General features: G+C 37.0%; 1 protein-coding gene across 2 annotated transcripts in view; it reads left to right on the forward strand.

Moving 5' to 3' along the window:
• LOC114031931 (BTB/POZ domain-containing protein KCTD1) overlaps positions 1–12,432 on the forward strand; it is a 122,002-nt gene that overhangs the window by 65,620 nt on the left and 43,950 nt on the right. The window lies entirely within an intron of this gene.

Consider the following 12,432-nt stretch of genomic DNA (forward strand, 5'->3'; position numbering starts at 1 on the left):
TATTCTTTGGTATGTATGTTTATAAATGTGTAATTACCATATCAGTCACTTACCAGCATTATCGACTGAGTACTTTTCCCCGGAGCACTGAACTATATGCTGTGGTCTGTTACCATAGTTGTGATTACATTTTTGCACATGTAAATACTTGTGTCTAGGAAAGAAAACATTTTTTTTAATTACATACTTCAGCTAATGTACTTCTTTTGCAGATAAACACGGAATACCAGGGAGAGAACAAAAGGCCCCCTGTTAAATGTGTCAAAAAACCATGCATTTTCAAAGCTCTAGCAAGATGAGCTGGCATAGTCTATAGCAGCAGCCCTTTCCTTGGGTTTGTTTTTTTAAACTCTTGATATGTGTTACATTAATGGTCACACATTTGTATGTAACAAGAGAGCAGTTTTCTTCTGATCCTTACTGTTTTTTAATTGGTTACAATTCTTCCTACTGATTAACCTTCTACAAGCTAATTTGCTCTTTGGGAAGATCACTCCCATCACTTAGTTTTTTTTGGCACTGGTGAAAAATTGGAGAATTTATTACTTAGTTGTTGTCTTTTTCCAGTTTAATTATTTCAGAATTATTAGATATTGTCAGATGGCATTGTTGTTCCTATGGTGCCTTCTCTGAAGGTCTGTTTCCTCACCAACCCACACTCTGGTTTATGGATGTTCTCAAGAGTTCTCACTCAAAATCCTGAGCGACGGCAGCTGCCCTGACAGGTTTGACTGCCAGCTATGCCAAGGTGACATGCTTGATCCAGATTGGCCACTGGGTCTCAAAGACATCTTGATCTGCTCAACAGCTTCACCAGTTTGGTTGGAAAAGACCAGAGCTACACATATTCTTTTCACAATCTTTCTCCAGTATTTATTGTCCTTGTCACAGTGAGTCCCACCGCACGAGCCTCTCTTAGTTCTCCTTTCATTCCCCCTGTCGCTTTGCCATCTAGTTCACTGCTAAGTCCTGCTCTTTTTTTTTCTTTCAGACTACCTACTAAGTGCAAAATAGCTCCTTATCTTTCTTCCTTTTAAAAATAATTTTAGATAATGATTATTAGCCGTAATGAACATCAATACAGTCAACCAAGCTTATATTGCAACTAATGCATTTAAATAGATGAAATTCATCCTATAAATTGTCATTGTCATAACTTATTTTATCTTTAACTCCCTCTGAGTCTTCATCAGCATTCTTTGAGCATTCATTCCTATTCATTTTTTTCTCATATGTGCTTATAGTTAGTGTGTGCTCTGCTCTGATTCTTTTTTTTTCTCTTGTATCATTTCTTAAAGGCCTTTACACATTTCCTTATATTTGTCATACTTTCTCATCTTAATGGTAGCATTACAACCTATTACATTGATGTACCACAATTTTGTTTATCATTCCCCCAGTGTTGTGCATTTAGGTTACTCCTCGGTTTTTTTTGCATTGCAAATAACACTGTTATAAACATCTTCGAAGAGATAGATGACTCTTCTAAACAAAACAGCACAGGGCATATTCCCAGCCATGGAGTTATTTGGGTCAAAGGATGTGATTATTTTTGTAAATTTTTCCTGCATATTACCAGAATATTCCCAAAAAAAGATTCTACAAGTTTACAATTCTGCAAGCAATACATAACTTTTTTCTTTAAAATAGCATAACCAACAGTTTCGATGTTCTTAATGATTTTTGTCAATTTGGTGGAAAAGGTAGTATCTCAAACTTGTTAGTTTGTATTTTTCATTGTTGATGAAGCTGTACCTTTTTTAAGTTATTATTAACAATTGGTGTTTCCACTTTTGAAAATGTTCTGTCCGAGAACTTCTGAAAAAACTAGAAAACAGTTTGCAAAAATGAGGTTCAGACTAAGCAGCATCTTATACCATGTGCAATAAACTCAAAATGGGTGACTTGCATATTAAAAGTAGCACCACAAAAAAAATTAAGAGGTCAAGGTCAGTTACCTTTAATGGTGGCAAATGGCAGAATTCTTAACCAGATAAAAGAGATTACAAAAAAAGATAATTTTAGTTGCATGACATTGAAAAGCTTTTTGCACAAACAAAATCAATGAAACTAAGAAAGGAAACCACAGATTAAAAATCTTTGTATTAAAACAGTCTGACAAGGGTCTGATATCTAAGATACATAGGGAATTAACTTAAGTCCATAAGAAGCCATTTCCCAATGAATAAATGGTCAAAGGATATAAACAAACAGTTCTAAAAAGAATTTTAAACTATTAAGAGTCTTATGAAAGATTGTTCCAAATCACTACTAGTAATAGAAATGCAAAGAATACAGTTCTGCAGTTTTACTTCACACCCCACAAATTAGCAAAGATTGCAAAAGATGTTGGAGGAGCTGTGGAAAGATAGGCACATGACACTGTTGGTGGAGCTGTGAATTGGTCCAGTCATTCTAAAAAATAATTTGGAATTGTCCTAAGAAAGTGGCTAAAAATGCCCATCCTTTTGACATAGAGATACTAGTGCTAGCTATATGTCTCAGGGAGATAAGAGACAGAAGGAAAGGTCCTATATACAGGAAAACATTCATAACACTTTTGGTGGTAGCAGAAAAGTAGAAAGAAAGTAGATAAGCACTGATTTGAGAATAGCTGAACAGATTATTATATGGATTATTAATTAAATTATAAATTATTAAATTAAATCATAGATTATTAAATTAATTAAAACAGATTATTAATAGCTGAACATATAGTTGAATATTACTACTTTGTAAGAAATGAGTGTGGAAAATTCGAAGAACCACTAGAAGATTTATATGAACCTAGACAGATTAAAGTGAGCAGATCCAGGAAAAAACTATATACAATGATTATGAAAACATAAACAGAAAGAACAACAATAACAACAAAAACTCTAAATCCTATGTATAAATGCAACTTCTAATCATTGCAAAGGTGAAGGACTGTAGATAAAGAATATTACTTATACTGTCAGACATGGTAGATATGTTGGCTAATTTTGTCTAACTGACTTTTTACCTTATTTCTTTTGCATCTTTGATTAAAAAAAGATGGTCTTTTGGTTAAAGGAGTGAGAAAGAACATACTTGGAAATGAATGTGATGTCAGAACAAAAGTGTCGACAAAAATAAGAAAAGAAACCATTTTTATAAAAAAGAAAATAACATTGTCTCTTCATATTGGTTGATCACATATCCACCGTACATCAGGCTCCCCTTTTTTCTTTATTCCTACAGCAACAGCCTTACTCTAGGCAAGATGTGTTATGTCTTGCCTCTGCTATCTTATTGGACTCCTTGCCTCCAATATCTTCCCTTCCATCAGTCAATCAGTAAATATTAAGCACCTACTATGTGCCAGGAACTATGCTAAGTTTTTGGGATACAAAAAGAGCAAAAGGGCAAAAACCCCTGCCTTCAAGGAGCTTATAATCTAACAGGTGGAGACAACATGCAGACAAATATATACAAAGCAAGCTATATACAGGATAAATAGGAAATAATTAGTAGAGGGAAAGCACTGCAATTAAGAGGAGCTGGGGAAAGCTTCCAGTAGAATGTAGGATTTAAGTTTGAATTTAAAGAAAGCCAGGAAAGTCAGGAGGCAGATTGGGGGAGAACGAGCGTTCCAGCCATGGGGGACAGCCAGAGAAAATACTGTGAGTCGAGAGATCAAGCATCTGGTTTGTAGAATAGCCAGGAGGCCAGTGTCACTGGATGGAAGAGTACGTGTTTGGTTTTTACTGCAACTGACACAGTTATCCTTTTGACTCATCATTCTACTCTATTCTAATTGTTTTCATGAATGATTAACAGTTCTAGCCTCTCCCCTTGACTGCACCACGTAGGGTTGCTAGGTTCTAAGATCAATACTATCATAAAAAAGCATTTTCAAGCATGCACGTAGAGCTATCTTCAGTTCTTTGCAAAATGACAACTATCGGCAGCTTTTGAGCCAAAGCAGGTACACATCCATAAAGCTCCTATAAACAATTGAATGGTGAATTGCTTACTTTAGATTTTTTTTAAAAGATTTGAATAGTCCTTTCAATCAAATTTATTGAACTTATGCATCAAGTTTTAGAAAATAAAAGATCCTGCATGCAGTTAACTCTCTGGTCTGCTTCTCTGCTCCCTACTTAAGAGAAGATGAATAGATTAACATGAGCATACAAAGGCATGACCTTTATGAGTACAGGAGTCATGCCTTCTCAAAAACCTAGCTTTTCATAGGGTTACAGAATTTCACAGCTGAATGGCTGAATCTAGAGTCCCTTTAGCTTTTAAAAGCCCTTCACAGCCTCGCCCCAACCTACCATTCCAACATCATAGATTATTCTCCTTTCTACACCCTACCAGCCCCGTCATCCACCTCAGCGCCTTTGTGCTGGCTGGCCTCCAGACCTAGAATACACTCTTACCTCATCTTCACCTCTTAGATTCCTTTCTTTCTTTTAAAACTCTGTTGGAGCGACTATATGAAATCTTTGTTGATTCTCCCAACTCCTAAAGCCCTCCCCATTCACCCGTCCAAAAAAACAAAAACAAAAAACCTTGTATACATTTTGTGTGTTGTTTCTTTGATAGATTGTAAACTTCTTGAGGTCAGGGTCTGTTTCTTTGTCTTTGCACCTCACTGCCTCGCCTTGTACCTAGCAAATAATAGGTGCTGATTAAAATGAGCTGAAGAACTAATACAGGTAGCCATAGACACCAAATACGACTGTCCTTTCTCACCATTTTATTAGAAAATAAAACAATTATTTCAAATTCTCCGCTTCTCATTCCCTGTGACCTCAAGCAAGTCACTCACTTCACTTTTCTTGGTGTCAGTTTCCTCATCTGTAAAATAAGGAGTAGGTCTCTTCCAGCTCTAAATCTATGATCCTATGACTTCAGGTCTCCCAAATCCGATGTCCTGTTCATTATACCATATTGTTAGTATACTATGTATACATTTATATATGTATATACACATATATGCATATGTGTGTATATATTATATGTGTATGTGCATATGCATGTGTATCACACACACACACACACACACACACACACACACACACACACACAGTATTGTTAATTCTACAAATGGAAATGGATTGCAAATAGGTCCGGCTCAGGTGCCTGATCATCAGGCTCAGAACATCTTCCATGGCCCATGGGTCCATTTCTGTGTTCATCTTCCAAACGTCATCTGTCTTAGCCTCATTTCAGAGTTGTAGCAGAAGGAGCTTTTTCTTGTTTTTGTCCTCTGAGTACAAAGGGAAGGTGAGCTTGACGTGGCTAGGAAGATATGATCATTTAGCAAACAAAAAAATCCCAGAATAAAATGCTTCTGCAAATTTAAAAAAAAATTTTGGCTCTTTCTGCAAATTTAAAAAAATTCTTCAGAGAACTTTCACTGTCATGTGTATTTCTAAATTTCCAAGACATCATCCATCTGACTGTGCCACTCCCCTGCTCAGAAAGCTTCAGTGTCTCCCTGTTGCTTCTAGGATATTATGAGCCCCTGGGCCTTCATAGCCTTTCAGAATCTGCCTCCCACCTGCCCTTCCAGACTTAATACATATCACTCCCCTTCACACCTCTACTTGCTAGCCCAATTCAGCTACCAACTCTCTCCAAAATCAGCTGTGTTTGTCTCACATCCCTGGGCCTTTGCTTTTGGGACGTCCTCCCTCCTCACTTCCACCTTGTCTCTCCACCCCTTCCCCCATTCCATCAAGCTCAGCTCTGGTGACTCCTCCCACATGAAGGCCCCCCCCCCCCAGGGGTTGTGTGTTTGCCTCCTGACATCTACCTTCAGTTCATTCACCCATTTCCATAGTGGAGCCTCCCACTTTCCCAAGGGGAGAAACTTTTGTGTTTGTCTTCATCTTGCATATGGAAGATGCTTGATAAATATTTGTAGAACTGAATTGTTTGGAAAAAATTAAATTTTTTTTTGTCCAGTCCTGTAATTTCATTGATGTAGGAACTTCACAATTCATATCAGCACCTCTTCTTCCACTTGTCTCAGGGCCCTGGGAAGTTTAATGTCTTCTCAGAGTTGGGACTTTTTTTACTCCCGTCTTGCTGCAAAGGCCAACTCTATCTATTTACTGTGCTATGCTGCCCCATACATATTTTGATGTGTGTGTGGGTTTCTGCAAACTGGCTTCAGACGAGACAAAATGTTTCACCGGATAAATATAGGTCTCGGCCTTTTTTTTAGTCACTACTTCAAGCTCTGACTTCATGGTCATTTCACCAAAAGAAAATATCCATTTTTAACATGTACGAACCAAGGTCAGCAGTAGTTCTAATGCTGCTTCTTGACCGATAACTGTTAGTAGTGATGCTAAAAAACTAGCCCAGTTTTGTCTCTTAGGTGGAATACTAGGTTGATATCTCAAGTTTTTTTTTATTTACCTCCAGTCTCAGTGGATATAACTAATGAAACCAAAGTATGCAAATGAGCTGAAGAAATAATGAATAGTTACATAATAATCTTTCTTAAACTTTTTTTTTTTAGTATTAGAAGGAGAAGCAATTATTTCTTGCTGTTTCAGAGAGGTAATATTGATCCCTAATTTTTTTTTTCTGGTATTAAGAATTGATCTTACCGGAGGAATCAAAAAGCCTCAGGTTTTTATTTCCTTATAAATTTTTTAACACACAAAATTGTAGTATAACTGATTTGATGGTCTGTGGCAAAATGTGCTAAATAAATAGGGATAAATCTAGGAAAATCACCCCAAATGGAAAAAATGTTAAAGAAACACATGACAAAAGATATACACAGATCTAAAGAGTATAAGACATCCTTTACTAATGACTGCTTTTATTAGTATTAATGATAATATTAATTTGGTCCCTCTATTGTTAACATCTTGACTCTTCAGCATTTCCCACTGTTATTCTAAAATGCATCTTTGGCAACGCATGACATGACTACAAGGAAGATCATTTCTCATTTCAAAGAAAATGGAAACTTAAAATTTGCCTTCAAACAGACTCTCTTGTCTGTCCTTTCCTCCCACTGCCAATAAGAACAGTCTTAATTCCATTTGTGTTTATGGTTTCTATGCTGTACTCATAAAAAAAACCCAAAAAACTAGGAAGTCGACAGATACTGCTAATTAACTGAAACTGTCAGGTGGTAACTGTTCAGTTATTAACAATCAGGGTTGAATGTGAACCAGTGACCTAGAAGTGAAAACCTGGATCTCAGGTTACCAGTCCCTTGAGCCCTCCAATTTCACTGCTTGACAAAACTTTTGTATATTTTAAACCTAGAACATGGGTAAACTCCCACATAAGTGGATTATGCTAAATGTGGCTCTTCTAAATAGCAGTGCAGTTACTAAGCATACTGGCATATGTGTGTAATTGCAAAACTAAATTGACTCAGCTTCCAGCATTGAAGTCAACACCCATGGCCACCCATGGGGTGTGCTTGGAGCTTTCGGATACAGATGCCAAGATATGGAATAGATGCTTTTGCCAGCAACCAACTGCTTTCTGGCTAGCTTACAGCCGGATGTGTTGGCCATTGTAGGATTTGTGTGTGTGTATGTGTGTGAGAAGTTGTATTTAATGGAAAGTAAAATGGATGTTATTAAAGGCTCTTAGTATATGTATCTGAGTATGATTAAATTTTTAATGTTTGGATTCTTTGTGATAATTTTGTGCCAGATTGGGGAATTTTCCGTAATCTTGTGTGGAGCTCAATGATTCTATATTTTGACATTTTTAGGCATAGAGACTAGGTCTTGGATTTCATTGGTATGAGGAACTCCCAGGTGGGGAAAGTCCCTCTGCAGGTTGGCACCTTCTCTCTGCAAATTAAGGAGAATTGCCTAGAACACTATGAGATCCGTAGGACTTGCCCCTGGTCACACAGCAAGTATGCATGAGAGGTGGGTCTTAAATCCAGCTCTTATCCATCTTTAAAGCTGGCCCTCTAATGTACCATACTACACTGTCTTTCACTTTGTTATGATTTTATTATTTAAACTTAATATAAAAGCTGCAAAAAAGTTGTGCCCTACAGAGCTCTGAAACTGACATATTTTAGGATCTTGATAAAAACCGAATAAGAGAAGGCCCCAGAGCCAAATGTCCTCAGCATCATCTATGCATTGTTCCTCCCACCTTTCTTTCTCAGTCTTCACACTGAACTGGATAGGATGCATTTTCCTTTGATCTGCTCTTCATTCCTGACCTCTTTCCTTTTTCTAACAGTATTGTTTCTATCAAGGTAAAGATTTACAGGCTCATTTTTCTTTGTTGCTGTTTGAAGTTGGCAGAAATTCTTATTGGAAGTGTTCCTAGCAAGGGGAAAACAGAAAACAAAGCCCTGACCCCGAGGAGCTTACAGTTATAATAATGGCAGTGGTCAGAAGCTATGGTGACTAGATTTATTAAAGGCAATCTAGTTTCGGGGAGATTTTAAAGGAGGAAAAAATGTGCTCGTCAAATAAAAAATTGAAATATTCTCCATGTTAGGTTATGAGGGGACATTTTTCCCCCTCTCTCATTTTCATCTTACAGTTGTGATGCACCATTTTTTTCAAAAGCACTTGTCACAGGTCGAAAGTAAATGAAATTGGTTTCAAAATACCTTTTATGATGAAAGACACTTTTCTTGTTTAGTCCTCAAAGGCAGGCCCTTCAGTAACTTGTGTTATACTACCTGACTCAGCAAGGTTCTTTTGCCATTTGGAAACAAAAACAAACAAAATGTGCTATTCATCCTCTATTCTAAGTAATCTAGTTTGTAAAATCTTGCCCTTGAGCATAATTTGGAGGAAATAGATCCGTATGGCATCTGCCCCTTTCCTTGCTACCCCAGAGGTCTCACATGGGAACCAGATACCATTTTGGATAACTCTATGAGCTTGCCTTCTACTTCTCCCCCTTGAAGGTTACATTATGGAGGAGGTATTTTTTAGAAAGTAATTTCAATTCATTTTGTAACTAAGCTATATCCATAAATGCCCGTTTCTTTATTTTGAGCTTTACAGTTAGGTTTATTTGCTTGAGTGACTCAAAATAACACCTGAACTATTACCAATTATCTATTTAGAGTTCTGTTAGTTTCTTTTCTGTTCTCCAGCACGTGGTAAATACATATGTTTATACTTCATCCCCACTATTTACATAACTTAATATATAACTAATAAATTAAGCATAGCAACTTTACTGTTAAAACTTTTACTCTTGCCTTTGGTTAATATAGATGTTTGGGATTAACTAAGAGTTGAATGAGAGAAGTAAAAGAGTATTGAAATAAATGTGAGAAGAGGGCTTATACTACTCCTAGCTCCATAGGTGTCTAAAAAAAGAATTTTATTTTATGGAAGTGCTACATGAAATAAGAAAAGGCTAAGGCAGCCTTGCAGAACCATTTGAGTGTCAGTACACATTGAGATATAATCGGCACTTAATAAATGCTGATATTGGTTGTATTTGAATGAATTCATGCAATTGAATGAATGAAATATCCTACCAATGATACAACCAATGTCACTGAGTATCTGTGTCCTGAGAAAACGGTTGCATTGTTATGTGTTGTATTTCAATTGTTATTAAATTGTCAGCAATTTGGGCTTAATTTAAAGGTGTGGATTTTATTTGTTTATTTTATGGCTTAATTTTAAATGGTCCTTTAATTTAAATGGCCCTTGTGGAGCTGTTGCCAAATTCACACCTGGACAAAGATTAAAAAGTGCAAGATTCAGAAGTAGGATCTTTGAAAGAACACGTGGAAGTGGTCAGAGTAAAGCTCTCAGGACACACTAAGAAAGGAAATAAGTGACCATCACATTTCTACCTCAGTTGCTCTGTAGCTGTGTTCTTCACAGATTAACAACTCCCCCCCTCCCCAACTATAGGATGTAGAGGTCAGAGTAGTATTCCACAGTTAGTCTGTAGTCCAAAGGGAAGATCTAGTCAAGAAAGGAAAATTATCTGCATCATTGTAGGCCCGTATTTACCTAGAGGGTGTCTGTAAGAGGCCTTCATGGGCAGTGTTGGCCTTGTGGCCTGGCCTTACCATCTCATGGGTAGCTGCTTATTTGTAGAGGTGAAGGGGATCAGTGAAGAGTAGGACATCAGGAAAATAGTCACTAGCCTCTAGTGAGGCACTGAGGAGATGCCCCTAAGCAAACCCTGTCCAGCACTTAGTTATTCAGAGGCTAACTATCTGATCTGTGGTTTAGCAGCTGCTATTGCAGTTTCTGCTGCCATCATGAAGCAGCCGCTTCTCCTCTACCTCCTAGGGCTCTGTGTGGATGTTTGTTCTACCGGGTTCCCAAGGACCTACAGGACCCCAGGGAACCCACACCCTTATCAATAAAAATAATTTGTATGATAATTGATGCTTATACAAATCAATTAAATTTGCTGCTACACTTCTAAATGGCAACTCCCTATGAGTAACTCTAATGTTAAATACTCTACAGTGATAGGAAAGATAAGAATCTGGCTATAGTCCTCAGGCCTATCCTGTCCCTGAAGCCTTGAGCAACTTGGTGGACATTCACAGACTGTAGCAGCTTGAAGGTCAAAGATTCTGAGTCTTCAGAGGCCATAAGGTATCACACAGGCCCCTCTGGCCACCAAGTCATGTGGATCAGTACCTCCTACTTCAAATCCGGAGCCAAGAAGGGATCTTTCAACTTGGTTACACTAAACAGAACACTGTAAAAGAAGAGTAAACTTACCTAGTCCCACCCTAGGAACAGACCCAGCCACCAACTAAATGAAAGGTTTTCTTCTGAATGTTTTACTGTTCCCTGGCACCTCCATTAGAGTATGTGAGTACAAAGAGGCGAAGACATGCGAAGAGATGAAATTGAAATTATTCCATATTTCTGTTTCTACACTATTACGTGACAAACGTGGACTCAGACCAGTAAGCATTTGTTCAGCACCTGCTATGTGCAGTGCATTGTGGGGTTAACAAAGATAATAAGAGATCGCCCCTATATTCAGAGAGTTTAGAATCTATTATGGACCCAAGTGAGGCCTTGAGTTATTAATTCTCCCTTACAGCCCCTTTGGTTCTAGCCATATTTTTGATGGACCAGCCAGTCTGAACAATAGCCATCATGCATTGCAAAGGTAATTTGGGGAATGCCATTTTGAAATCTTTTCTAATTTGTGGTGCAAAAGTGAAACGTGCTGGGTTTGAAATAATTTTCAAATCCTGCCTCTGCCACTTACTCTCCTGCATGACTTTAGGCAAATCCTATAACTTCTCTGGACCTAACAAAACTGGGCCAAATGATCATTAAGGTCCCTTCTACCCCATGGCTTAGTGGAAGTGTTTTATGTTTTCTCTTTTTACTCTATAAAATATTTTTTTATACTTCATAGTCTGTTGATTACTTTCTTAAATGATTGCTAATTATTTTACAATAAATATGAGTAGAATTCTAGCTGGGTAACAAGGATGACTAATATAAAATATCTTCTGTTGAACAACGTATTTGAAAACAGTTCTGTGATCTTTAATAGCAACAACAATAAGAACCCATAGCAACACAGCTCTTTTAGGGGCAACCTGTGGTCTTTTAAGACCTCTTATTTCATAGTTGGATTATACATTTTGCTATTTCTATAGTATAGTAAGAGGAAAGTTGACTAATTTGGGTCAACAAACATGTATCGAATACCTACTACGTGCAGTGCAGGATGAACAAAGGTAAATAAGAATTGACCTCTGTGTTTGGTTATATGGCCCATTTGGTAAATGAGGACAGATGCGCTTCCAGCATCATGGTGCTGTGAATGCATAGATCAGTGTTTTAGTGAATGTTCATTTATCTTGAAAAAAGGCAAACAATCATATTTTAGGTAAAAATCATCTCAGTTATATAACAGAAAATATTATTTCTATATAGTTATTTCTGTGCCCATAGTACAAATTGTATATTCTTCTAACCACACCAGGTCAAACACACTATGCAAGAACCAAAATCTTTGTCTAGATATGAAATATTTAATTATCAAGAAAAATAGTGGCCTATTATATAGTATGATATCTGTATAATGGAAAATATTCATTTTAGTACTTAAGGCTCCTCTCACAATTCCATTCAATAAATTTTCTAAACCAGAGGTTCTCAAGATGTGGTCCAAGGAGCCCTTGGGAGGTCCCTGAGACCTTTTAAGGGACTATGCAATTTCAAAAATATTTTCATAATGATAATTATGAAATAATGATAATTCATTATTTGCCTATTAAAATACTCTCTTTTCCAACTCCATACCTGTATGAGACCATATTTTCTTCATATACATCAACCAAAATAACATTGCAACAGACTGAGTACAGAAGCAGATATAAGAATCCAGCTGTCTTCTGTTAAGCCAAACATTAAAGAAATTTGCAAAAATGTGTAAAACAATGCCGCTCTTCTTTCTAAATTTTTGTTTTGAAAAATATAGCTATTT

This window comes from Vombatus ursinus, unplaced genomic scaffold (genome assembly GCF_900497805.2).
Source record: "Vombatus ursinus unplaced genomic scaffold, bare-nosed wombat genome assembly UNPS02015255.1, whole genome shotgun sequence".
Classification (NCBI taxonomy): Eukaryota; Metazoa; Chordata; class Mammalia; order Diprotodontia; family Vombatidae; genus Vombatus; species Vombatus ursinus.